Source organism: Rhincodon typus, chromosome 22, assembly GCF_021869965.1.
Source record: "Rhincodon typus isolate 14 chromosome 22, sRhiTyp1.1, whole genome shotgun sequence".
NCBI lineage: Eukaryota > Metazoa > Chordata > Chondrichthyes > Orectolobiformes > Rhincodontidae > Rhincodon > Rhincodon typus.
In genome coordinates this window covers 21110070-21137446 of record NC_063353.1, presented here as the reverse complement: position 1 = coordinate 21137446, position 27377 = coordinate 21110070, and positions in this window count along the sequence as shown.

Below are 27377 nucleotides of genomic sequence, written 5' to 3'. Positions count from 1 at the left end.
AACATAATCTTTTTGAAATGGCAGATCAACACATTTTAAAAGTTAAAATGAAGACAGGAGCGAGTGTTAACATAATAAAAACCGAAAGAACTGAAGGTGTTGTAAATCATGAACAAAAACAAAGTTGCCGGAAAAGTGTTCTGAGGAAGGGTCACCGGACCCGAAACGTTAACTCTGTTTTTTCCTTCACAGATGCTGCCAGACCTGCTGAGCTTTTCCAGCAACTTTGTTTTTGTTGCTAGTGTTAACATATTACCTGAAAGACATGAATCTCAATAAGTGGTACTCCACAGTACATCCTGTAAGAAACCATTTTACAACATGTGACAGATCACAAATACAACACAAGATCACAGGGCAGTGTCAATGTGCAAACTCATCTTGGCTTCTCTAAGTCTTCAAGTTGGTAAATGTCAACGCTCTGGCACTATGCACAGGTCTCAGTGTAGTCGCATGAGATTGAAACCATTCCCACGTTGGTGGAACTGATGACACGTGATGCAACCAGAACAGTTAATGATCTGCAAGGATATGGTTTTGAAATGAGATGTAAGTCAAATACCAGGATGACTACATCTGACGTGCTGGTCAGATTACCTTATCCACACAAGGACAAAAATATTCCTCTTGACATATGCATTGATGTTCTTAACAACAAAGTTGAAGACGTTCTTAAAGTTAAACTGTTACATTTTGGCCAGAGCAAGTATGAGCAGTTGCAATCTGCGAATGCCGAAGATGAACAGAAGATCATTAGCTGGGGCTGACCTGACAGAACAAAGGAAATATTTGAGAAGATTTGTTCATTTTGGCCATGTCATGACAAGTCATTTTCAAGGGCAAGACGTCCGACTGCTAAAAGTATATTTGATGACTCATGAATGCATGTGAGGCATGTCAGACATACCAATGCCAAAAGCAGAGGGAGCTCTACATCCACGTAGTGTTCCATCCACCTCTTAGACAAAAATAACAATAGACCAACTGGCAGTGCATGAGGATGATTACATCCTTGTGAATGCCACTAACACAATGAATGCTAATTTCGATGTATTGGTTCTCTGAAATTGAAAGTGTCTGACAATGGACTGCCGTTACAAGCAAACCATCTCAAGATCACATCACATGGTCACATCTTACCCCCTATCTCATTGCCACCCAACTGTCCACACTCAGGTTGTCCAGCAGAATACATTGTACACGCTACCAAATTAATGATTGTAAAGTGTTGAGCAACAATGTAAGATTTCTGTATTGTATTCGCGCATCTTCATGCAACAACAATGACGATAGGGATACCATCACCAGCACAACTGATGCTCAAAAGGCCAATGCACACAAACTCACCAGAAACCAAAATGTCTAACCATTCTGTGACACAGAACATTCTTATTCAAAGAAAGAGGAGGATGAAAGAAATACACAATGAATAAGAAGGGAGAGCACCACCACAATAGTGCACTAAGCAGACAGCATAAGTTACAAATCCTCGGATACCAGCATACATTTCTAAAATTTGCATCCAGCCCAAACATACAAAGTCATTACTGATCATGGTGCTACATTGTGAATGAATAGACAGCAGCTTAGAATAATACCATACACCAATCATACACACAAACAATGATGATTCGCAGTAGCTATAAGACAACCAAGATGTTAAAGAAGTACAACACAGAACAACATATACCTCTCCTGATGGATATACAAACAACAGAACAGGATGGGATTCAGATGTCCAAAGTGTCATAATGATATTTAGAATAAAATTAACAATATAAGTACTGTTGCAAAGACACTAGACTGTAAATAAAACCCATATCAAACAGACTGGGATGAATCTTATACGGGCCTGAATTACATGGGCTATGGTGAGAAACATGTGAGAATCACACGAGAAGTTAATCAAGGACATTCTTGAGTTTCAAAGCAACTAGTTGCACTTTCTAATTATGCATAGGATGCCCAAACGAGATTCACATTCCAAAACAGCAAGATGCCTATTCATGTGATTATCACTTGTTGTCATCATCACTAAGTGTAAATCTCACCTCTTTAACATGCAATTTTCTATCTTACCACCTGCTACAAGGAAACATTGACAATTCCCAACATGGAAGTCAGAGCAGGTAGCTGGTGATTCCAGCCTGCCACTTGTTCCTTCAGACCTTCACGTTGGAAACCTGGCACCAAATTCTCAGAGTACACTCCATGGGTGGTTTCCGCATGAAGCTTATGTCCACAGATGTTGGCATTTGAGAAGTACCAGCTTCAATATGCCACAACAGCGCGTCACTGATCCACTTAGAACATGTTTCTACACTTGACTGCTGCACTTCAAGATGCACCAGAAAATATCTTTGCGGCACTGCTGATAGCATGCAGGATTGGCACCCAGTTCATTGACTGGACCAGAATGCTGGCTTGCTCTCTTAGCACACCCTCACAATGAGCACACATTGATGCTTACAACAGTCCTGGCTTTTTTGAGAATGCCCCCTCTGTCAGTGCTACCAGACTCACAATACTGCTGTACTGCCTCACCATTTAGTGCAGACACAAAGCCAAGAAGCTCATTCTAGTTGCCAGAAGTCCTCAGTCAAGTAAAGTCAAATGAAGACAATACTCTTCAGTCATAGTTTCCAGGACAGTAGGCCAAGGGCAGCCCTCAATATCAATCCCAGGACTTGGGCCCAGTCAGTCAGCCAGCCAGGGTGATCAAATTCAGGATCCTGGCCTCATTGGGGTTGACAGGCTGATTGTCAGGTTGACCATCACTTATTATCATTCTTTCTGCTGTATTGTGGGCTATTTTCTCATGGAATGAGATAAAGGGATGTATTAAGAAAGACGCGAGTGAGTGGTGGAGCTGTAGATGCAGGTACAAATGACAGAGACAAAGATGGTGATGGTGCTCTGAAAGAGTGACTAGGTAATGCAGAGGCCATGCAGAATGAGGAGTATGCGAATGAGTGAGGGAAGATGTGGCATGAAATAGTGCGAGGGGGAAGGTTGAGCTTTGGTAGGAAATGGGTGCAGTAGCAGAGATAGAGTGAGTGTAAAGTATCAGAGAGAAGGTGGTGATGCTTATCCTGTCAGAGTAGAGAAGGAAATTGAGCTTCTTCCTACACCCCCAGATGGCTGAGACTCCACTGGCCAGGGTGGTGACCTCAGACTATATTGGCATAGTCTGTTGGTGTGGCCACCTCTGAAAGTCCTGGGGGAAAAGGATGTCCCTCCTGTATATATCACCCAGTCCACCACGACCGTGGGTCCTGTGAAGTGAGGGCCAGTTTTCACTTATTTGCCATATCCAGGACAAATATGAGGAACTGTGCAGGGCAGCTGCAGACTGACAGTGCTTGTCCAAGTTCACAAAGGCCTCTTGAGAATGGTGCCAGTGTCAAGGAAGCCAGTCCATCCTGGAACATCCTAGCAGTAGTGAGTAGTTCTGAAAATGACAAGTGGTAGAATCAGGCTATTATCTAACAAGGGGACACTAAAGGGGTGGGTAGGTAGTTAATGAGGTGCATGTGGGACAATAGGGAGAAAACCCCACTAGGCATTGTGGAGACAAACTCCCTCCTTAAAACTCAACACAAAACAGACACTTCACTAAAACATGATGACATTCAGCTCTTTTGCTTCACATTTCATAGAAACATAGATGGCAGGAGCAGGAGGAGGCCATTCAGCCCGTTGAGCCTGCTCCGCCATTCATCACGATCATGGCAGATCGTCCAACTCAGTAGCCTAATCCTGCTTTCTTCCCGTAACCTTTGATCCCATTTGCCCCAACTGCTATATCTAGCCACCTCTGCTGCCATTTCCAAATATAATGGAAACTGACAAACACGTATTTCTAACCAAAGCTGTGGAATCACAAAATAAATTTAGCACAACACTTGATCAAGCAGGTAAGTCACTGGACTCCTATCTCGTCAACACAAGAGCCTACAAGGGATGGATTAACTTAGGGGCAGGTTCAGGTACACCCTTGTGTACTTTGTAAGAGTTGACTTAATAATAGCATCAGGCAGGGATAGTTTTGCTTATTGAAGGGCTATGGAAGGACAAGATGCAAATGTTGTATGACCAATATATTTAGTGCATTTTCATTTATGTAATCATATTTTGACTGGAATATAGCTCAAATAATCATTTATGTTTGTAAAACGTCTTGTGCTTAAAACCTACATCACAAATAACAGAGGTATAATATGGTACTGAGCTTTTGTTTAAAATTCCCAGTCTGTTGATACATAGAGAAGGATTTAACCAGCTTAATCAAAACTTAAGGTTTAACTAATTTATCCCCACAGTGATTCCTCAGAGAGACTGAAGTTAAACTTAATTTTATTATCCTGGTACTATAGGAGCTGATTACTACCTGCAAATCCTAGACAGCTCAGCTCCATAAAAATCTTTTGGCAGCCCTCTAAGCAGAAGATGACTCCTCTTATTGGCTTTCACAGTGCTGTATTCATGCATATTTCCTTCAAAATTCACTGTCCTCATTCCTAATGGAAGCTGACAGAATGTAAATGAGTTTCTAAAGGAACCGGCAAAAGCGGTAATTTTTCTCATTTAATCTTTAAATGAACTGTCGGTCTCCCAGCTGCTGATCCTCATTAGAATTCTGAAACTCATCCCACCTATCAACACACGATTATGGATCTGGGTGAGATTTCCTACTTTACGGTGAGTTGGCCGTTGAGATTTGACGTGCAGTATGCTGAACTTTCACTCGGTGGAGAGGCCGCCACACAAAAACAAATCTGCCTTTTTTGCAATAAATTCAGGTTTCCCTTTTGGCTCCTTAACATGAATTCCCTACCCCCACCGTCACCAATACACACTGCCTGTGCAAAGAAGAAAGAGTTTGAATCCACTTCTGAATGAGGATCATTGTCCATTATGTTTTCTGAACAGCGTTGCTGACCAGGTTTACTGGGACCACACATTCCCAATGTCGTAAACAGCTTGGCTTAATGCAGTAAAGTCTTTATTATGGGGAAGACAATGTTTGTTTATGCATTTGTAACACTTTCATTGGCTTATAGTCAATCAGGGTCTTTCACAGGCCAATGCTACCAAACAGAGAAAAAGAAAAATTCGACATTATTACTTTGCCATCCAAATAATGTGGCTGCGGGCTTGGACTATGAGCATTCAAAGTGAGGCTTAAATTCTGCAGCAACCATTCAAGTGTAGTTCATTGCCATTCTATTTCAATCATGTGCTTTTATGTATTCAGCTACAATAAAGGGATTTAAAATTTGCTACGGTCATCATTATATAGTTTCAATGGATGCAGACAACTCTTCAGTAAACTTGCAATTAGCCTTATAACAATTGGAGGCCTGATGGCTTCTTTATCATATATTCACATCTGAACATATATTATGCAAGTGGTCTATATGTTTTTTTTCTAAACAAGAGAAGTGTCTAAAAATCTGCATGGTGCCTCTTGGTCGCAAGAGGATTGCTGACGACACAATTTTGCATAACAAAATCACTTTTCCATATAATATTTTTGCATTTCATTCTAACAAATGCATCTTTTGTAAAATTACCATTGATATGCCTCTGTCAATATTCCAATTATAACTATCATGCTATTTTATTTTGACCTTGTCATTAAAACATAATCCAAAGACATGAAATCACTTAAGGCATCCAATGCTAAAGAACTAAACAAAACCTCCCTTGTTAATTGGGGAAACTGTGTTTAATCTGGGAACTGTGTGGCCAATGAACAGTTCTAATTTATGCAGCCTGTTTAAGATGTTAAATGAGCCATGAAGGGCAGATGACAGAGACAAATAATCCTCTTTCCTTGAATGGGCAAAGTTTGGAGACCCATGTTTACTTTTGCACTGAAATTCTGTGTGAGGCTCTATGGGGTGGTTATCAAGCTCAATCCCTTTTTTAACCTTCAGCTCTAAACAGAACAGCTCCTCCTTAGTGTACTCAATTACACAAAGTCAAATACTTCATGTTTCCAGCTTAGACACTTAACATTTCTATACCTGCAAATAAATAAGTTCAAGTAACGTTTTGCCCACACATAAATAATTACAGCACCCAAAATGTTAATGACAAGTTTTGTTTATTGACTGAACAACATTTTGGACAGATTACAATAATCCAAGCATTAAGTACAGTGAGTGGAATGGAGAAGTGGGTTAGAATATTTTCTGTCACCTCTAGGAAATGAATTGGAATCCACCTTATACAGTTGGAATTAAAATATCACTTTCCAATCATTACCAGGGGTCTTAGATAAAATTAATATGGAAAGTCACACTGTTGTTCCCAGTTAGTTGATGCAAGTCTATAGGACAATTTTGTTTCTAAGTCAGTATATTATTTGGCACTAACTGGACAATGTTAATTCAAGTGAGCATATTTTGAGCAGATGGTATGGAAAATGGATATTCTATGTTGGTTCAGCAGGAGGTGCTCATCTAGAGCTCAGTTTGAAACACATCATCAGGACAGTATGGGGAGTTTCAACAAGGCATCTCATTTTTTGGCACAACTGACTTCGATTTACTCCCACAGGAGTATTCCCACTGCACTATTATCCAGCTACAACACATAGTTTACAGCATGAGCAAGTTATATTGATTGTGGAAGTGGAATTTTAAAGAATTAATTTCTTAGTAGGATAAAATCTACTGCAGTAAATCAGAATATGTTTTTGTCAAGAAAATGCTATCTTCCAAAAACAAAAAACTCCTTGACTCTGATTATGTTCTGCCAGTGATACACTATTGGGGTTAGATCAACATGCTATTAGGTTACTGACAGTTTATTCTTGTTACTGAAAGTACTTCTGATTTTGCAACGTACCACATCAAGACTTAGCTAACATTCCCTATTTATTTAATTTGTTACATTACGCCCTACTCATTTTTTCTCAATACAACTCAGTTTCTTTCCAGCAGGTGGCAGCACCTTCCAACACTTCCATTGGAAAAGTGAATGGAGCCTTTTTGACAACTGCCACAATTTCACTCCAACAGAAGCAGGATGTCTAACCAAACTTCCCCCAGTGTCATAGACAAATGAAGAACTGGGTTAAGCAGGGAAGGTACGTGCCTAATAATTGAAATGCTGGCCACCAGATAGTGAAAGAAAACTGAAGGAAGAATCAACATAGTCAGCTCTAGTCCACTTCCTTACAGAGATAGATAACAGCGAAGGACTGGAAAGATTGCTTTCTCAAATGTGACAATGTACCTGATAGAAACTGGACAAAGAAAATAAAGCAAGAAAAACACTTCTCACTAATCAATAGTTTTCGTGACCATTCTTTCAAGGAGGGAACAATCAAGCACTTTAACCAAAGGCTGCTTAGATTTAATAGTTTTCATTCATAATATTTTTTCTTTATTTTGCAAATATGCTGCAATAGCTCTCAAAACCTGTTCCAAATCACAGGAAATCAAATGCTGAGTTTATTTTTCATTGACAATTTAAAGGGGTATAGTTATCTATTGTTGATGATCAGTTTCGGTGAATTTGGGAACAATATCTCCATTTTCCAGAAAAGTTTGTACTTCCAGCTCATCGTGGACACATCAAAGTGGCCAGACATCACTTTTCTAATCACTACGTGGAATAAAATGAAATCATTTCGCTGACTTAGTAACATTGGTTTAAGAAACACTTGTGTTATTCACTTGAATCATAATCACAATGGATTTAAGACATTTTTGAGCAGTTTCCCAGAGAGTCGGTTTGTTGTTTCAGTGGGCTATGCTTAGGGAACCTTATTTTGTGGTAGCAACTTAATATTCGGCACATTTTTTCCATAATTTAATACTCTTTCAATTTAGGAAGAATTTTAATTACAAATTACTTAAAGATAATGCTTGGTTGCAGAGCTCAAGAGACTAAGCATGCATTTGTCATTAGAGATTACTTCAATCTACAAGCAAGTTACAAATAATTTTATTTAAATGATCTAGTATTGTTGTGTTAATTTAATATAATGCCCTTATTCACACTTCACAGATGATTGTGTCACTCTAATGCAGTTGTACAGTTGTAAGACAGTCCTTTGGGAACACGCTGACATTTACTGAATGACATTCTTTATAATAAAGGGTAGTGTAATTACAACTGTTCATGAGAGACAGTTTCAGCTGGAGTTAGATAGCTGAATAAGCCAGTGACCAGTCTATAAAGACTATCATCAGTCTTAGGGCTAATCTCCATGCGCAAATGTTTTTTCAACGTTATTATGATGCCTACGTGCCAAAATTTAAAATAACACCTGGTTTGTTGATTTGATTGCAGTAAAATAATTTATTTAGTGACTATTCAGAATTTTAAAAGAAACCTTAGATTCTTCATATTTCTATATCTTTATGTAAGTTAATATGTGTGATTAAATATTTACAGAAATAGTGTTTGTAGCTGTTATATCAAAGAAAAAACTTGCACATTTTGAAAACTGTGAAGGTCTTTCAGTGTTCCCGGAAGAAAATAAGCTTACATCTTAGAAACTGCACTGACCCTTCTGACCCAGGATTCTGCATAACACATTCTGAAACTTTGCCAATCTTTCATCATCACTGCAGAACAAAACAGTATTCAATGTGAGCTGCACATTTTCCCTTTAGTCTTGCATCTAATGCCATCAAATAATTTACATGTACCCAAAAAGCATGCACTCCTGCTTAAAAATATTACTGAGAGAGTCGCAAGTTGTTAATGCTAGACTGGAACCAGCTGTCTGTTTCTCACACCAGTCAATTGTATCATCAAGTATGAGCTGAGGATAAACCAACTGGCAATGGTATGCATATGAGGGGGAGGGAAGGGTGAAGGCGAACATGTAGTAACCTGAAATAACAGGCCACTGAGGATAACAGCCTTCTCTTCTCCACACCACAATAAAAGACCAAGCATCTGTATTCGGCTGGAAATATTTACTGACTCGAAGTCAGTGGCAGTTTCCAACAGAAACTTTTAAGTAATGCAGCTCCGGGAAAGTTACATTTCAACTCTCTGGAATTTAGTGCACCGCCAAAAGTTTGTTGGCTTTCAGTTGTACTATGCACTGACCACTGTATCCTTTTGATCAGCGGTAGTGAGAGTGACTAGAACAGGTTGAACCTGACACCTTTAAGTGATTGATAGTGCTATGGCTGTATTTTTATTCAGTACACTCCACACAAGTGAAGATCTGTGAGGAGAGGCAGACAGTTAAAGGCAGATGTCATTTTTTCATTTATAGCTGATATTTGCCAGATACAGCAGCAGCGACACCCAACAGTATACTCACTGGCCATCTGAGCATCTAACACCTTACACACAAGCATCTTTTACATCAGTGGAAATCTCAAATTTGCAATAAAGAACTTTTTTTTTCACTTTTTATTACAATTCGTTGAAGTTTGTATTTGTACTGTTTGAGACAGTATTGTAATATAGCTCCTATCCCCTTAAATGCATACAGATGGACGAAGATTCTCCCTAATATGGCAGGTACAATGTTCTCAACTGTCCAATGATACAAGAAAACCAACTCTTATAAAGAAGGCATATATTTCTAGTTACTTCTGGATGATTGTGTTGACATTAGATACAGACTGTTCAGGTTATATTTTCTAATTCTTTCCTGAGGGAGATTCACTATATATACTGTGAATGCCGGAACAGTGCATACTGCTTGCAATTTCATGTTAATATGACTACAACAGTCAAGGTGCCTCTTGTGTTGGCTAGAGCTCTTCTCTAACATCATAATATTTCTGTCATGAAGTAGGCCATAAAACATCGACTTTCATTTTTGCAAGGAGATGCTTTCTAGTGCCCTGCTAACAGAAAGCTAAAGTAGTAATTGAAAGGGTAGTTACCCAAATGAATACTAGCAGATAGCTTCCACTAGTACAAATCAACAGCCACAAGGCTTTATGTAAAACCAAAATGTAAGTTCCTATTCCCAGTACAATAAAAAGGACAAGACGTTTTGATTCTCAGGAAGTGTTGATAGGGAAACACTTATGTTTGGGTGGAATGACTAAATGAATCACTCAATATCCAGAGTCCACCAGTGGGAAGAAAACGTCTGGAGGTCCAGAAGCTTCTTCACTAAATAAGGAAAGGCATGAGCCTTTATACATGTGTTTTCAGCCTGCCTGAACATTTACAAACCAATTGCAAACCAATGGTGTTATTGATTGATTACATGCACATCCAATTAAGTCAATTATGTGACTGCATGGCCAATGATATGCAGCTCTAGATCTTCCCATGAAATCATGATGTATACCAGAGACCCTTATCATCTATCTTTGGGCTTTCACAATGCATCTTATTCAACCACATTCCAATGCAGCTGACTTTTACATCTGTTAATCGATCATCCCTGCTAACAGGTTGTGGGGGGCTTCTCTCCATTGTCTAAGGCTGTCTGTCCACAGGAATTCAATTAAATCCCTTAATGTTAGTTTGTTGGATGTATTTAGAAGTTCAGTGTACCTGTACAAGTGTATACAATATGTAATAGCAATTACCTAAAGAATCTTAATTATTGGGAAATCAGGCTTTTTTCTTCTAACCTTTACTAAATAGTGAGCCAGCTGGCAAAAGGGGTCCCTATCTAGGCTTTTCAAGGGTCTTCCTTATCAAGACAGCCTCTGTGTCTTAAGGTGATTCTACAGGAATCCAACTAAATCCCTTGATGTTGAATACCTTAAAACTACTATTATCTGTGTATACATATGTGCGATTACAATCACCTAAAGGATCTTAACTAATGTGAATCAAGCTTTTCCCCTTCTAACTCATATTAAATAGCAAATTTTAAATTAGCTTGCAAGAAAGCCTTCTATCAGTGCTTCCCTTATCAAAACTGTCTCAGTGTAAGCAGCGGCTACAATTTGCTTCTTCCTAATAAGACCCTATTGCATGATTTCTTTGAGACACTTTATTATCTTATCTAGTTCCTGTAAGTACGAAGGCCACAATTCTGACTGTACACTACTACTTCAGCTAGCAATCTTTTTTGGCTATTTTAACGTCAACCAAAATCCGTGGGCAGCCATTTTAACTAAGAAGCCATGCGCAGCTCTAGCACTTATGAAGGGAAGGGAAGGATAAGAGTGTCAGTAATATGGTAAATGTGTATGTCTGGGAAGGAATGTAAAGCAGCTGTTATAAACTTTCAGAATGACAGTAGTCTCCTTATTTAAATCTATTCCTCACAGTTTTTATTTTGTTTTTGCCCTAACAGCTTAAATTCTGCTCCATTGGCAATATTTAAATTCAATCAATGCCAACATGGCCACTGGAGAGAAGGGAATGTTTCTGCGTTGCAGTTAAAGGAAAATAAACATGACAGAAAGGGCAAGGTGACAAATACATCATTTTTGTCACCCAGTGCCCCAGGAATCTGTGTGTATCTTCTTGTGACCTGTACTACCTCCTGGAGAAGACTGCTGGAAAATGAGATACACCATTATGGCTGGTTCTGGGCCATTTCTGAAATGTTACACCTTGCCTTGGGAGAGATAAAGCTTCTGCAATTATCTTCGAATGCAGATGTTATTGCAGTGGAGCCAGGACAGGAGATATCTTATGTTCTCCTGTCATAACTTGAATGACATGCTTTATGGTCAGTTCACTCATCGTCCTCACAATCTGAGAGCAAGAATCCCATATCTATTGGGCAGGGACAGTGACTGAGGCTTCTCTGAAGCTAACTTCTGGGAGATGCCGCTTCTTATGATACAACCTAACCTAATAAGATAGATATGTTGTGTGAGATGCATTGCCTCCACCTCCAGAAAAGTGCAAGTGGGAACCCACAAATATCCTGCCTTCCTAAAGGAAAGTTAACTTTATTGTTTCAATATATACCAGGGCTGGGAACCAGTACAGTTGATAAATTGAGTTGTAAAAAATTTAAAATCCAAGTTAATTAATGAACTAGAACAGAGATGGCTTGTACATGATGTGTTACAGCTATTGTATGTGGAGCTGGTGGATGCTGGTGCAATCCACAGTGACCGCATCTACAGCAACGTTTGGCTCCCTGAGGAACTTCAGCTCAGTGTTGATGAGCTGGTGCCTGAGCTGCAGACTGTGACATATCAGGGAGGGAAAGAGGCAGCTAATCACTATGTTTCAGGAGGTAGTCACACCACTGTGATTAATTACATAAAATTTAGTCCGTAGTTGGGACAGGAGGTTGGTGACTGTGAGTAAGGCAGGTGCGGGAAGCCTGAAGTTAGCTTCAGAGAAGCCTTATTCACTGTCCCTGCCCAATAGATATGGGATTCTTAAAACTATCATCCAGAGTGTCATTCAAGTCGTGACAGGGGAGCGGAGCAGAGAGTCGAAATATAATTGTAATTGGGGATGATATATTTATGGTAATAGATGATGTTTTCTGCAGGAAAGACAGAGTCCCCAAGGCTGTATTGTCTGCCTGGTTTAGGACATCTCTTCCTGGTGGAGAAGAACTTGGAGAATGAGGTGAAGCATCCAGTTACTGTGGTCAATGTATTTACCAACCACATAGGTGAGACAAGGATAAGTGTTCTGCTGAGATATTATGAGCAACTCAGGGTTAATTTAAAAAGCAGAACCACAAAGATAATAAGCTCTTGATTACTACATGAGCCACGTGCAAACTGGCATCAGGTAAATAACATTAGAGAGGTAAATGTATGGTTCAATAATTACATTGGGACAAATGGATTCCAATCCATTGAGTTATGGTGCCTATACTGGGGAAAGGGAGAGCTGTTCCATCGGGACAGGCTTCATTTGAAGCATGCAGAGACCAATGTCCCAACGAATTATATAACTAGAGTTGTAGATAGAGATTTAAACTAATTAATTGGAGGAGGGTTCAGTTGGAGGGAAATTTAAAAAATCAAAGCGAAAAGACGGCAGAGATGCAGGTAGTGATTAGGCAAATGACAATCAATGTGTGACGGGAACGGACAGAAAATATAAGCAGGAGAGTGCAGCACATATTAGAACCACAGAGAGTACATACAGGTAAAAAGTTAAAACATAAAGCCCTTTACCTGGATGCATGCAGCATTTGTAACAAGATAGTTAAGCCAATGGTACAAATCGAGATAAATGAATATGAATTGATGGCAATTACAGAGAAGCTGTTCAAGGGGATTTGATGTTCCAGAAGAAAAGGCGAAAAGAAAAAAAATGAGATGGGATAGCTTTATTAAAGGAAGGCTATGTTAATAAAGGAAGATTCATGTGGATGACATTATATACTTCGTAAAACTACCAGTTAAATAAGGTGATAATGGGAGAAAAGATCTTGTAGCAATCTCTATCACAAGGGCAAATTATTTGACAAACTAATGGAACTAAAAACAGACAAGTCACCATAACCAGGTGGCCTGTGACCGGGAGTTTAAGGAAGTGGCTGCAGACATAGTCGAGGCATTGGTCAAAATATTTCAGAACTCACTGGATTGCAGGAGAGATCCATCAGATTGGCAAGTAATTAAACCGTTCTTCAGAGTGGTTCCTGTTCTGAAGCAGGTTCACTGGACTCAAAATGTTAACTTTGCTTTGTCTCCACAGATGCTGCCAGACCTACTGAGTTTCTCCAGCAATTTTTGTTTTTGGTTCAAACCATATCCCCGTTAGCCTAACATCTGTTGTTGGAAAGAGGAGCTGAGGCCTGGGGCATATCAGGCCATGATCATGTTGAATAGCAGGTTAGGCTTGAGGGACCAAATGAATTACTCCTGCTCCTATTTGTTATGCTCTTTGGCTTGATCTGTGAGAGGGGAAAGGATAGCAATGTCTGGAAAACCATTCTTCACTGGCAGGAAGAAAGAGATTACTTGGCTGCATAGAGTGGACAGGTGCCAAAAATGTGTCCATATTCGTTTTGGAATCTGGATTCCCACAGAAGGACACTTAACTTCACCATAAATTTGTTTTTGATTCCCTTAAGCTGCCAGGCTCCCCTGGAAAACAAAGCACATCACATTTAAAGCTGTAATGTAATTTAACTATAAGGCTGTCACCTTCAATAAAGTATTTACCAACCAATCCATCTTCTGAGAGCAGATTGGCTGCCTGTTCCCTAACCCACCTCTGTTAAGCACAGAAGTAAGTGGGTTGAGGTGCATTGGTGTTGGATTTGAAATTTCTTCTTCAATTTTAGCATCTCACCTGACCTAAACTCACCCATCATGGGGGCTTAAAATTCACCTCAATGTAAGTGGATAAAAGGTCAAGGAGAAAAACTGTTCCATTGGTAAAATGCCATGTGAAAACAACAATTTCTCTATGCAAACATATATATTGGCAAGATGTAAAAGTTTGAAAAGACATATCAACAGATTCAGGAACAGCTTCTTCCCGGCTGTTATCAGACTTATGAATACAGCTCTCACATACTAAAGTTGATCTCTCCCTGCACCTTCTCTATATTGTAACACTATATTCTGCATTCTGTTCTATTACCCTGATGTACTCATGGAAGATATGATTTGTACTTGTTAGCACACAAAGCAATACTTTTCACTGTATTTTGGTGTGTGACAATAATAAATCAAATCAAATATACCTCCAAACTCAGTTATAAATCATATATAATTGAATGTGGAGAAATACTAAGGACATCCTTGAATCACCGAAACTAAGTTGTGGCTTCTGTTGAGTGGAAATTTGACTGAGAGTCAGAAAGGACTTTCACCTGAATTTAAGCTAGAAAATCTACAGTTTACCCACATCTGCTTAGAATCTAAAGTAACTTGAATGATTTGTTAATTATTTATTATAGAACTCACATCACCCGTCCTTACAAACCTTATAGATGGTTCCATAAATAGATTCACAACTTTTTAGTTTTTAAGTTCCACTAAAACTAATACTTGGATATCAGTGTTATTTGATTGATTCATCATCCATCACAAGAGAATAATATTAATAATTTTTCTTCAGTGCTTCGTTGCTTTAGTTCCATTCCTACATCATTTTATTGATCTGTTTATGCTTGGTTGTATTTGATCTGTGCCTACACGCTTGGATTCTACTTTCTAATTCAGGTAAATTACCTCCATTAGCCCTGAAATACTGCATCATGCCTGTACACCATTGGGAAATGACACTAAAACTATGAAGAACTCTCATTTTTAAAAAAAAGCCAAAGATACAACTTTCTAGTCAAACTATAGTAGGTTTCTGTTAAATAAAATCATCCTGGTAATCCAGTATGTTCCTGCCCAATTTTCTCTGAATTGTTGTAACCTCAATATCCTGGCAGTGGTTTTCTTCAGTGAAGCCAATGCATTTGGAGATGGTTTCTGGGGCTACACTTCACATTCTTTCTCAACTGAGATTATTGTATTTGTGGATGTAATACTGAAAGATCAATATTTATAGTCATTGTAAAGGGCTTAACTGATGGACGGTGTGGCAATACCCATGTCGCCAAAACACACAAATCAAGCATCAGGGTGGGATCTTTTACAGCAACAAATAAGACTGTGCATATCAATAACATCTGGCATCTATTGAGAATATTTTCCATATGATAAACTGTACATGCATAAATAGTGCTGAAGCTTTTTACCGTTCATTTTTAACATGCCTTGTGGTTAATTCATGTTACAAACATGTGATGAATCAATAGAATGTATTATGTGCTAGTTGTTTTGACTTCATTAACAGTTTTTAGGAATGGACAATTGATAAACTGAGCCATTCAGCCATTTCACAATATACGCATCTGTTGATGTTTGCTCTTGGCTGCCTTGGTTGTAATATGAACTGTTTAATGGCATCTTAATCAGAGTGATCCCTTGCATCCTTCATGTTCCCTTTTATGTTACAACCCCTGTTTCTGCAATGAGCTTTCAGCCTCTCCCAATTTCCATTCATTACCTTAACTGTTAATGTTCCCAGTTTGCATCTCATTATTAGTTAATGTCATCCCATTTTTATGAAGTTCTCAATTCCCCTCTCCTGCCTCATGAGACTCCAAGGTGTCAATTCCTGACATGAAGGTCCTGTAGTAAACTGACAGCAGTACCTTGCCACTTGCTACTCAGGGTTTTCAGGCAACTCTGTCTTCACATTAAACGTCGCTGCTCTGTCCATGGACACCATATTCTTCCATACTTGGTCCACACAAGTGAGAATCACCAAATCAATAGCTTTATTACATCACCACAGCTGCTACAGATGCACACACCGTGCAGGGCTTCACTTTGGGATCTCAGGAACATTGATGACTTGCATGTTTCTGCCAGATCACTTTGCAAGCAGAGACAGATATGTATCTACAGAATGCATCTTAAGGCTGTTGGCTTACTTGCTTCACACTACTCACTTTGTGCTGACTTGGAGGCTGTCAGTCTTTGTGACTAGCATTGTTTTACAGTGCATAGGTTCTTCAGTGCTACATCGCAGATTGTCAGCCTCTTCCCTATATACAGCAAAGGCAGAGGCAGCTTGTCATGTTTCAGAGAACTGAACAGTTAATGGGAAGAATATGTTCTGTACAGCACTATCCTACATCATGTTGCACCTACACAAATACGAACAGCTTACATGGCAAACATACCACATGTGCTTCAGCTAAATGGCTATGTGTGAGAGTCAAAGGGAAGTAGTCCCCAGTGAAACGATGGGGACTACGATCATTCATGGGGTGCTACCAGAGTCGATCAAGGTGATCATCTAATCCCAATCTAGGAGGTTATCTATGGACAATTGGGCACTTGGTCTTACCAGAATCTGGGGATCCATATCCTTGAATCAGGAGATTGGGCCAAGGTCAATCACAGCTAGATCAGTCAGGATGCATCGGAAGCATCAGCCCTGAAGGTGGGTTGTGATCAGTTGGGGTGGTCCTGCCACATCTGTATGGGAGGTAAACCATGGTCAGTTCCAGTGGTTATCTAATGGTCAGGTGCTTATCAAAGGGAAGTCTGCAGAATTCTGGAGGAAGTGGACAGTTCAGATCTAAGATTCAGGTTCTTTAGAATGTGTTGCTGAGGTGATGATTATAGTGAAAGGGGGACTCCAAGATAGAAGGGTGCAATCTCATATAAATAGGAAGGGAAGGAGGAGGAAGGTGTTCACATAGCAATCACAATGGCTGCAACATGGGACAGTGTATGTTGAACAAAGGCACAGTAATTCACAAGTCATGGGGGATATTGGTGATATTAACAGTTAATAGATGGAAAATGGACGGGGGGACCCTGAAAGTTCATCCAGGACACAAGAACATTAAAAAGGAGAATATGAAGGAGTGAGGGGGGGGATTATCCTGCATCTCAGACAGAACCTGTAAGTCACTGTCAGTAGGATTGGCACAATATTGAAACCTTGCCACCTTCAAACCAAAGTCAACTGCACAGTAGCCGTAAAATATGTCTGCCACCTCATACAGATTGGGCAGAGTACGTTACTGTTTTTCTCTTTAAGGATGGAATCTCATTTTTTGAATGTGAGGCCCTGTGAGGGGCAATTACAATAGTCATGCATCCGCTGATTCAGTCACCCATCTGGCATCAAATTGTAATTCATTGGCAGGCCGTAATTTTTCCATGAATGAACATTAAAAATTATGATAATCAAGCAATCATGATCATTACATAGTTTACACTAATTGCCTCCTTGCCATGTCAAATAAACAAATATATTCAGATGATAACTTAAAAGTTTCACCTAGGTTTGCCGTTGTTAAAGCACATTTTGTACCTGATACTGGACGACATGATTCGGAGCTGCTACATTTGCGTATTGAACTGAAAATATGCAAGCACACGGTCTGTAATGTTAAGAGAGACTCTTTTGTAGGACAAGATGCTACAATGGTGGATTCATGCTAGAATTTAATTTTTCCGTTATCACATTATCACATTGGTTCTATAACATATATCTGGATAAGGTACGTAGTTCAGAGCTGCTCATCATTGACCTCCTTATGAAACCTTAAAAGCACATTGGGTCAACGTGTGACATGATACCTTATTGTACTGAAACAAGAGTACTGTTACTAAAATGCTGTTCTACTTCCAACATTCAGCACAGATTAACAGCTCATGTATCTGACATGGTCTTTGCAGGTGGATTCCTTAAGGCCTTGTTGCCCAGTCAAAGCTAGCATTAAAGGGGAAAGTGATTATACTATTGTTAGCAAATCTAACAAGTACAGTAACCTCCAGGGGCTGCCACACAGCATCCAGAGAGGGAACCAGCAGGTGAAGGAGGCAGAAAAGATGACCAGATCCCTCATAAACCAATCTCACTGTCATTTTCTACAATTCTCAGGAACTCAGTGAAGGTGCAGGCTAAAGATAGCCTGGGCCATCATCAATGAATTGTGTCAGTAACAGAAGCAGAATTGGGTGGCCATCAAGGTTAGAGCTACGTTGAAATGCAATGCCCACAACTCTTTACAAGGAGCAACTGGGAGACCTGTGTGGCATTTCCAATCCTTGAACTACAAATGTACCCAGGATGTAACTGATGCCATTTTATCCAAATTACGTCTGTTCCCTTATGATGATGAGAGTCAAGCAGCTCAGACAGTGATATTCTGCACCATTGTTAGCTTCCCCCAGGGACGGCTCAATTTAGACTGAACCCACATTGCTTTGAAAGTGCCCTATCACCAACTTGCAGATTTTGTTTACAAAACAGACTTCCACTCCATCAGGGTTCAATTTACTTGTGACAATGTCAGATTTTGTGTGCTTGTACCAGATATCCTGGGAGCTGCAAAGATGCTTCCGTACCAGGGAATGCACATGTTTCTGCCTTCTTTTCAATATATTTAGGCCATAAAGAGATAGCTGCTAATGGGAGAAGGGTTACGCCCCCGCCTCCAAACATGGTTGATGACCTTTTGTGAAGCCCTCAGACTGACACAGCATGAAGATATAACATGGCCCATGAGGACGAAAATGAGATTGAAGGTCAGGACATGGATTTGGAGGGACTCCGAGACAGCATGATAGAGCTGTGCAAGAGGCCAGACAGAACCAAATTGAAACTCGCTACTGAGATGAATGAGCAGGTTTGGACTTTCTTTCATTGTGCAACAGTCTGTTGCTTACATGCAAGCAGCCTCTGGTCACTCCAAAGTATACTGACGACCTGGTTATTTTTGCAGTCCTCGAACTTTTGTGTTGCTGATTAAATTTCTTGTTATCCATCTATTTGTACACTTGGCATATTTTGTAATCTCACTTCCTAGTATCTACACATTACTGGACCTTCTCTATGGGGGAGGGAGCAGCAGTCAGTGAGACAGTACACTTACATCACAAGTGCTAACATTAGGTAGTTTGAAATGTCTAAGTAAGCCTCTGACATCTGCATGTTGTGCAATGAAGACTCTCATGAGAGGCAGCGGATTGAGAGGATTCTTGAGGTACCTCCTTTCTACCCTGCCATCAATGGTACAACATGTCAGCGTTTGGGCAGACAGCTAAATTGCCCTGAAATGTCTTAGTATTCTATAGGGCAGCATTTAACAGGCTAGTACACAATAAGGAAGAGGAGACATGTGAACTTCCAATTTTTAAACTTTGCAGCCTTGAATGGCAGTGCACTTCCTTGAAAAGCTGATAGAATGAATCTTGGTCTCCAGAGGTGTGTGGGACCATCACCGATTCAGTGCTTTCATTTACAGTGTGGACGCAAGTGTGGTTGACTTGTACAGTGCAGGCCCTACCACAGTCCTTATTTGTAGCCTGAATGTTGTCCACATTAAAGTGAATGCTGTGGCTGCCATCATCAACATGATGATTCAAGGACCCATGACGTCTGATGATATCCGCAGTCAAAGAATTAGTTGTCTGTGAGGCATGAGTAATACTTGGCCATTACACTTTTATCCTTGGGCTGTCTGAAGAAGCTGCACATCTCTCAAATGACTGCAACTTCATTAGGTTCCACAGTGCCAAAAACATACAGCACATATTTTAAGAGTGCAACTGAACATACATTGACAAAAGTGCCAGGTTATTTGCAGCAATGAGTCAGCCATGCCACCTCTATGCCTTCCAAGTGTTTGTTTTTTTTATCTTTTCTCTCCCACTAAGTCTAAAACAGATGCCTGTGGTTAGTGTGCCTCATAGTAGAGGTGGACCATGAGGACATTGGTGAAGATTGAATATGAATCCAAACTACTCCGACCTCTCTTACTGCATGATTCCATGGGACAGATGCAAAAGAGGCCACTTGCCTAACAAATAGGATGAAGAGTGGAAGATTTTCTCCCCAGGCCTTAGGATCCCAACAATAAATGGGCATCAGAGGCCTATGGGGAATGGTAGCCTGGTTGTGAGCACCCTGAAGTTGACCAATAATGGCCAGGGGTCAGGTTTGCTATCTCAAAGTTAAGGGCCAACAGATCCTTCAGCATAATAGAAGCAACAGGATTTCTTTTTCAAATAAGTTAGAGGGAGTACCACAAAATGAAGGCTAGTGCTTTACAAATTTTTAAATTTGATAATAAAAATGTCTTCAGCTGCCAAGCTATCATTGTTAAGGCAGGCATCTTATGGCTGCAAATGATGCCACATGACACCAGGTTATAATCCAGCAGGTTTATTTGGAATCACACAAAGCTTTCAGAGTGCAGCCCCTTCGTCAGGCGCAGTGAGAGAGAAGGGCACATGGACACAGAATTTACAGGTAGAGAGATCAATGGCTGAGAGATCAAAAGATCATACAATTGGTGTGAGTGGACTGTCAGATGATTAATCTCTGCAGGTGACCAAGAGAGTTAGAGACGGTGCGTAAAGTGTTTATAAAGTCAATGTCTGTGCTGTGCTGTCATGACAATCAGGCAGAGCCATAGGAATATACAAAAGGTGACATCTCAGGTCAGACACTTAATTGTATGCGTGAGGCTTTGTTCAGAATCTGTCTCAAAGTTTTAACCCAGAATCAGGCTGGTTTTATTCCGAATGCAGGAATTTGTAAGATGTCACACTATCTGATTGTGACTACAAATTGTGTGTTTTTTGAACAAAATAGAATGTATCTGTAAATAAACAATCATCTTGGATGAAATGATTCACCACATAGATTTATATATATTTGTGTGTGAATGTGTACATGCGTGTGTGTGTGTACGTATGTGAAAGAAGGTGAGTGTGAGAGAGTATATGTGTGTTGGAGAGTGTGTGTGTGTATGTAAGAGAGAGAGAGAGTCTGTGTGAGTATGTTTGTGTGAGAGAGAGGGTGTGTGTGCATGTGTGTGTGAAATTGTGTGTGTGTGTGAGAGAAAGCATGTATGTGTGGAAGAGCCTTCAGGACAACATTAACCACACACCATGCAACCCTGCCATGGTAACCTCTCCAAGACATGTCAGATCATCGACTTGGATACTACCATCACATGTGGGAACACCACTCACCAAATGCACGGCAGATACTCATGTGACTCAGCCAATGTTTTCAATCTCATACGCTGTAGGCCAGGATGCCCTGAGGCATGGTATATTGGTGAGAGCATGCAGATGCTACAGCAACGGATGAATGGACACTGCTCAACAATTGCCAGACTGGAATGATCCCCCCCAGTCGGGGAACACTTCAGAAGTCAAGGGCATTCAGTGTCTGATCTTCAGGTAAGTGCCCTCCAAGGTGGACTTCAAGATACACAACACAGAATCGTCCAGCAAAGACTGATAGCCAAATTTCGTACCCATCAAGCTGGCTTCAACCGTAATCTTGGGCTCATGTTACGCTACAGGTGACACCATTGCACTGTTCTGTAACTGTAAAATCTTCCTTATTTTCCTGTTTTGACAGCATCATCTTGATACACACACACACACACACACACACACACAAACACACACACAACAGATTTATATATATTGTATTTATTTATATATTGGGTGAATCATTTCATCCAAGATATTCGTTTATTTGCAGATACATTCTATTTTGTTCAAAATAACACACAAGTTGTAATTACAGTCAGTCAGTGTACCATTTTATAAAATCCTGCTTTTGGAATAAAACCAGCCTGATTCCAGGTTAAAACTCTGAGACAGATTCTGAACCAGGCCTCACACCTACAATTCAGTGTCTGGCCTGAGATGTCACCTTTTGTATATTCCTATGGCTCTGCCTGATTGCCATGATAGCACAGCACTGGGCATTGACTTTATAAACACTTTACACACCGTCTCTAACTCTCTTGGTCACCTGCAAATATTAATCATCTGACACTCCACTCACAACAGTTGTATGATCTTTTGATCTCTCTGCCCTTGATATCTCTGCCTATAAACTCTGTGTCCACGTGTCCTGCTCTCTCACTGCACCTGACGAAGGGGCTACGCTGTGAAAGCTTGTGTGATTCCAAACAATCCTGTTGGACTATAACCTGGTGTCGTGTGACTTCTGACTTTGTCCACCCCAGTCCAAAACCGGCACTTCCACATCATGCAAATGATGTCACTGTGAGAAGAACCTCAAACAAAACTGGGAGCAAGGAATTCCAGTTTGTCTCCAAGAGTCATCTCTAGGTAGGTGCATGAGACCCAAATTACTCCCAAGAACCCTGAAGCCACCTTGAAAATTTCATTTCCATATCTCAGAATAGGATGTTAACAAGCTGAATTGGCAATTAGTCACATCCAGGTAGGTAGGTAGGCCTAGCAGCCTCCATCTCATCCAGGAGATTTTTCTTGGCATCAGTTAGAGCTAGGAAAGCAATAGTTAGTGGTGTGAATTTTCGTGTTTGTTAATTTCTGTGCTCACTTCCACTGAGTCGAAAATTTGACCTGATGTACTTCTAATGTTGTGTTCTGAAGGCCCTTGCTGTCTTCTCTTCTCATTACTTAATCAAAAGATGATCCTTGAAAGTTTCTTACTGGACTATAAAATTAGCTTTCCCATCACACAGTGCACCATAATGGCAAGTCTTTATCTCTCTAAAGTTGGAACTCTCATGTGGCATCTTTTCCTATGTCTATGGAGTTAAATAAATTTCTTCGTATTAAACTGTTATTGCATTGTAAAGAAATTTTACTGAAATATACTTGTAAGTGCAGGGGGAAGTGAACACTTATTGCTCAACCTCAGAATGAGCAACGTTACCACTGTGTCATGAATTATTCAATAAAGTTTGGTTCCTTGCTTACCTAACCATACACTTGGATCTTTCATAATCAGCGCATCGAAGCCAAGATGTTAAACTTGTTAATATTTGTACTTTATTTTTCTATTCTTTTACCGATAACTTTGTGGCAAATTAGATTGGTTCAGCAAGAAATGTTGTATAGGTTTTGAAGTTTAAATGTAGGATAAGTACAGCCTGGAGCTTCCTTGAATTGTTGTGCTGTTTTAGGAGTTGTGAATCTATCCTTTTTCAATATACAGACAACATTTTCAAAAGATAATTGCTGGGGGGATACAATACATAATTCAGTAATAGAGTCCCCACAGTTATAAAACACAATACAGAAGAACAGCTGAAAGCTTTTCCTATGCCCACTGTATACTTCATCTCAGTGGATAATGAAGGAAATCACATTCCTGCAGTATTAAGACAACATCTAAACTTAGAAACAAAAGCAGAAATTGCTGGGAAAGCAAGAACTGTTCTGAGGAAGGGACCACTCAACCCAAAATGTTAATTCTGATTTCTCTCCACAGATGCTACAAGACCTACCCAGCTTTTTCAGCAATTTCTGTTTTTGTTTCTGATTTACAGTATCCGCAGTTCTTTCATTTTTAATATCTAAACTTATACAGGGGACATAACATTAATATGAAATTTGTTGGTGTATTCATTTTGTAATGTTCCAGTATGGGTGTCTTGGGCCTCTGTTTGACAGTTACAATATTTGCAATGTCTTTTAAAATTATAACTGTACTTATATCCATCACTTCCTCTGGAAGTTCATTCCACACATGGACCACAATCTGTGTAAAAAATTGGCCCTCATGTCTTTTAAAATTCTTTTCCCTCTTACCTTAAAAATATGTCCCTTAGTCTTGAAATCCTAGGGAAATGACTCCTGCCATTCACCTTATGTATACCCCTCATTATTTTATAAACCTCCACAACTGTCGCCTCTCAACCTCCTACATTCCAGTCAACAAATTCCCAGCCTATTCAGCCCCTCCTTATAACGCAAACCCTCAATTCCCGACAACATCCTGGTAAATCTCTTCTGAACCATCTCCAGGTTAATATTCTTCCTTTAACTGGTAGACCAGGCTGGACACAGTACTCTATACAATGTCCTGTACAACCTCAACATAACATCCCAACTCTTATACTCAAAGATCTGAGGAACGAAGACAAGCATACTAAACGCCTTCTTAGCCACCCTATCTATATGTGATGCAAACTTCAAGGAATTATGTACCCGAGGCCCTTAGGTCTCTCAGTTCTACAACACTGATGAAGGCCCTAGTTTTAATTGTATAAGTCTAGTTCTGAAGAAGGGTCTAGACCCGAAACGTCAGCTTTCCTACTCCTCTGATGCTGCTTGGCCTGCTGTGTTCATCCAGCTCTACACCTTGTTATCTCTAGTCTTTGTTTGTTTTACTAAAATGCAATATCTTGTATTTATCCAAATTAAATTCCATTTGCCACTCCTCAACCCATTGACCCAACTGATTAATATCACTTTGTAATCTTAGATAATCTTCTTGTCCTGTATCATTAACTTCTTGAACTTCTTCCTTGTTGCATCATTTCCATTTCTCTGGAAATTTTCCTTTTTCAGGATCTTTACCTTGTTTTTGAGGTGATAAAGGTGCTGCTTACTTACAATCGTTTCAGAAGTGCCACACTTTGAGGATTCAGTTCCCTCTGTGAACACTCGTCATGTTTATTGTTCTGTTTGGAGCCACATTTTGTACAAATTAATACGGCTAATAATGATCCTGACTCTTTTGGCATTTCAGCAGCCTTCCAGAAATGTAACAATGCTATTATCTTGGGGCCTACACTTTCAAGCATGTCAGAAGAATCACTGATGTTTCCTTGAATTACTGATTGATTTTGAACCCTGCTTTGTTTGTGTAGGATTGACTATTCCAACATTCAATTCTCCTCGGATTGAAGAATGTTTGATAAATTACCATTTGCCACTTCAACTACTGTACAGTCTATATTATCCACCCTTCAAAACTTGGAACGTTCTGCTAAATTATATAAACTTATTGAAAACACTTCAATTAATTCTGCATTTGCTCGTGGAATTCCTTTCATTCTACCATTAAATTTATTTTGGGTTTAAAGTGAGGTTGAATGCTTTAATGCATCATACTCCTTAGTACTTTCTTCCATGCTTTACCTTATCTGATCATGAGGTATCAGATCTACAGCATATAAAGACATGCTGACTTGGTGACACATGTAACACTCAAGTAGTTCTATAGCTCTGATTGTACCTCTTCCAGAGTTCCCACTTCTGGTCTCAATGTGAGCATTGACCTGCCTTCAGAGTCTTCCTGCATTTAACTTAGTTGCACCTTCAATATCTTTCAAGGTCTTGGACTTTCATTGAAGGCTTTCCTTTCTAGCTATATCTTTTGGACTCTATTTTAACATCAGTTCCTGACTCTGGAGGAGTTTCCCCACGTTACTACCTTTAAGCTAATACTGCCACCTGCCCACTGAGATACCAGTCTGGAGTATCTCTAGTTGTGGGTGACTGCACAATCATTAACCCTGATGTTGTTAGCTCCTGATCTCTAAGTAGGGCTGTACAACTCTTTATGCACTTCAATACTGCTTTATTTACATTTGTACATAGTAGTCTCTCAAATACGGCTCTATAATGTAGCATTTAAAGCTCTCTGTCTTCACAGGGTCATTCCAGACTGGTGCCTTTTGATGGTCTTAAGTCACATCATGTTGATTTACATAAATATCATAATACTCCATAAATTTGCTTTGACAGGTTAAGATGTCAAACTCCAGAGGAGTCAGAATTTGGAAGTAATCAAGACATAGCATTCCCATTGCCTTTTGGAAAAGTTCAGCACATAGCCCTTTTACCACCCAGGCAATTAACACTTGATTGTAAACAAACATTAAGATTGTAAAAAATCTATTCATGGGATATGGTTGTCGCTAGCTGGACCAGCATTTACTGTCCATTCCCAATTGCCCTGTGATTTGAGTTGTTTACTTGGGATATTTCAGAAAACAGTTAAGGGTCAACCACATGAGCTTGGAGATGTATATAGTCCAGACCAAGTAAAGATGATAGATTTCCTTCCTTAAAAGTACATTAGTGAATTAGACTTTTTTTTTTTAAATGACAATCAACAATGCTTACATGGCCATCATTAGGCCAGCTTCTAAATCCAGATTCATACTGAATTCAAATTTCACTATTTGCCATGGTGGGGATTTAAATCCATGCCCACAAATCATTAGCCTATGGTTTTGAATTACTAACCCAGATTAATACTATATCACTGCCTCCCTTCTGAAACAGAAACTGTTCTGTTCTATAATTCCATGTTTCTGTCTAGTATAGAAATGCAAGAGACTCTCTTTCTCCCCAGGACCTAATAGCCGCCTTTCCTCTGGGATCTAACAATTCCCCTCTCTCCCTCTTCATGTCCCCCCAATATCAGACCTGTCACAACCCCCTCTCATCAAGCACCTTGGCCTACTCAAAACACTATCATTAACTTTGCATTCTTCACACATTGTACACTCACCTGGCACCCAACCAACTTTGCACTTCACCCGTCTGGCCCCTTAATCTCACATATATTTCACATAATTACAGTTTCACTGGAGCTGTCTAGGTGTCTATTCTTGCTGCCAGACTTCCAAATCACAGAATATGGCAATAACTGCTATTAAAAAGTAGGCATGGTTTGACTTCTCCTTATTATTTTGCACTACGAAGGACCTGTTAGATTTAAGATGCACTCCACAATCTGAAGAAGCCATGTTCAGATTCCCTGCCAGAGGTGTGAAACTCTTTTTTTAATCTAAAAGATTAGAAGTGGAGTGGCAATCTGACTGTGATTGCCATTCTTCAGAAAGCTTATCCCACTGTGTGTATGAATTTAGTTTATCTGCTAATATTGCCAACATCAACAAGGAAAACAGACTGCACGGTTACACTTAGAAATCAATACATTGGTACAATACAGGAATCAGCAAAAAGTAAATAAATCCCAGATGAGATGCTCCACTAAAGCTCAATACCATTGTCTACCGCTCTGTAAATTCCTTTACAAGCATTGAAGTGAAGTCTTGTCTATTTGTCAATAGAGATTCATGTTTGGACCAGATTCATGTTTGTTCTTCTTGGAAGACTAGACATACACCAGCATTTTGGGCAGAATGTTTATCTGTTACCTGTTCAGTAATTTAAGTTCTCTGCGATGTGTAT